Genomic DNA, 2,417 nt, shown 5'->3' on the forward strand with positions numbered 1-2,417 from the left:
AAGTTAGGAAGTTGGAATTAAACCACCATATAAAAGTTCAAAGTTTTCAAGATGCTCCACAATGAATGGGTTTAACAAGTTAATTCTTCCTAATTTCATCTGAACCATCTTAAAATTCTTAATAGTTCCTGAACGAAAACCATAAGGAGCTATTGTTAGTGAGAAAATGGGCAAGAATAAAATTGAACAAAGAGATAATGTCAATCTTCTTTTAGAGTGCATCAATGGTGAAGAGCTGTAGAAATTTAGAAGAGTAACTATGTTGGATAATGAATGAGTGAGCAAACTAATGAAATACAATACATACACGCTCACAAACCTGTTCTTGAAGTTCTGATTCTGCATTATTTAGCACCCTACATCATCATTAGATAAAGGAGAACAACATAATAGCTTTCAGAGTTTCAACAACCATACTACAAACACAATACAAACACGCTCACAAACGATTAAAAGGCGCATGACAAAATTTAAGAACTCACACAGGAGAGAAGCAGAGTTGTGAAAATCATGTGGCTGAACCAATCCTCTTCAATTCCTGTCAAGAAAAATAAAAAAAATGTCAAGAAAGGAATAAAATACTGATGAACCCTAATTTCCTTTCCTCATTAAAGCACACTTTTTTTTGGCACTGGAAGGATTTGCATCCAAGGTTCGGTGGATGCAGCCTATGATTCTTACTAACAATAACATTGGCGTCGGATTATGTTGCTCCCATCGGCGACGAAACAGTTCTCGCTGGCGAAGTCTTCAACGTTCCACGACGTGCAAACACGAAAAGGGTTTCCGTGAAATCATGTGCGGCTGCTTCCATTGTTTGTGTTGAGTTCTTCCAGGTGAGTGTCTTCTCTTTTTTCTTTGCTGTATTCTCATTAAGATAGTGTTGAAGATGAGAGCCCTTGATTTTCCTAGCTTACTGCTATTTTGTGATGCATCAGAAATTGGGCTGAATCCCTTTTGTAATTTGATATTTTAATTTGTTTCACTTCCTGCTCTTTTACTTTGATAGATTGGAGGTTGACTTGATTTGTAAATTATGAAATGGTATTTTGGCCTATTTTGTACAGGTCGTGAATGAGACATTGTACAAAACAATCACTATAACATGAAGGCCTTGGTTAATTGAATGGTTGATGATGATTATTTTCCAGATGTGATGCTAAGTGTTTTGACTAAGGTTTGCATATATTGTTGCTTTCTGTCTATGCTGCTACTCTAAAAATTGAGATTCAATACTACTTTGAAAATTGCTTTCTGTCTTCCCCGAGGTTTCGGTATGAAACCCAGATGATATTAAAGGAGCTCTATAGGTTTGTAGAATTTGTGATTCATTGCCCTTTACCGTCTTGCATCTTACATATTAACTACTATCTCTTCTGTCTGTATTAACATTTGAGCAATGTCCACGAACATTGATGAAAGGTCTAATCTTAATTTTTTTATATGATGTTTTTTATGATGCATTTTTCTTTGATTAGCTTTGCAGAGAGTTTCAGTGGAGAGTGACTCGGTGGTCACTGATGTTCTTGCTTGCGATGGTGTTGAGTGTGGCTTCGGCCGCATGATCGTCGAGCTTTGAGGAGTCGGACCAAATCTGTTCGGATCTTAATCTGCTCTGCAAATCTGTTTGGACCTCTATGCCTTTTCATGTATTCCAGAAGAAAGATTATGCATTCCCCGGGGTTCAACTTTATGCATTGCACTGGGTACAACTTTTCTGTCTCTCTAGCTAATCTAATTGCTCCTCTTAATAATGATTGATTGGGTTAGTTATTCCTTGCTTTTTGTATACTTTTAAGCTCATTAGCAAAGTTTGAAGCGATATTTTTTATAATTGAACCAGTTGAATTTTTATCAGATAAATATTGAGTGTGTGCAATCTCTTATTTGAGCCAGTGATTAACCTGCAGAAATTAAAGACTATTATTTTAGGCATAGCCATACAAATTCAGCCATTTCAGTTTAGGCAACGACTTTAAGTTGTTAATCGTTGATTTGTTATCCCTTTTGCTTAAATTGTTTACTCAGATCCATTTTGACATGTTTTGATTCATGTGGAATGGCTGAATAAAAAATAAAAAAAATGTCAAGAAAGGAATAAAATACTGATGAACCCTAATTTCCATGAAGTGTGAAGGCTCAACTCGATTTTGGTTCTCTTCAAGAACCAAGCATGAAATGGGCCGAGATATAGAAAAAGAAGAAGGTTGCACACAAAAGGAGAAAATGTATAGCAGGGCAAACAATTATAAGAGAAAAAAAACAATGCAGAGAAGAAAAACTGAAAAAGTGAAGCAATAGAGAAGAACACATACGTTTTTATAATTTCAAATGATTCAGTCATCTGATTTTAAAGCATTCAAGTGATTGGATGATAGTAGAGATTGTTATAAATTAAGTAGGTAGAAAAATGAAGT

General features: G+C 35.3%; 1 long non-coding RNA gene across 1 annotated transcript; it reads left to right on the top strand.

The window, feature by feature from the left end:
* The first annotated feature begins 423 nt into the window (after positions 1-423).
* Positions 424-1,945, top strand: LOC130735255 (uncharacterized). The gene is made up of 3 exons (XR_009018353.1): positions 424-836; positions 1,068-1,177; positions 1,479-1,945. It is a non-coding gene; the product is annotated as an uncharacterized LOC130735255 (long non-coding RNA).
* Positions 1,946-2,417: the final 472 nt, after the last annotated feature.

This window comes from Lotus japonicus, chromosome 2 (assembly GCF_012489685.1).
Source record: "Lotus japonicus ecotype B-129 chromosome 2, LjGifu_v1.2".
Lineage (NCBI taxonomy): Eukaryota > Viridiplantae > Streptophyta > Magnoliopsida > Fabales > Fabaceae > Lotus > Lotus japonicus.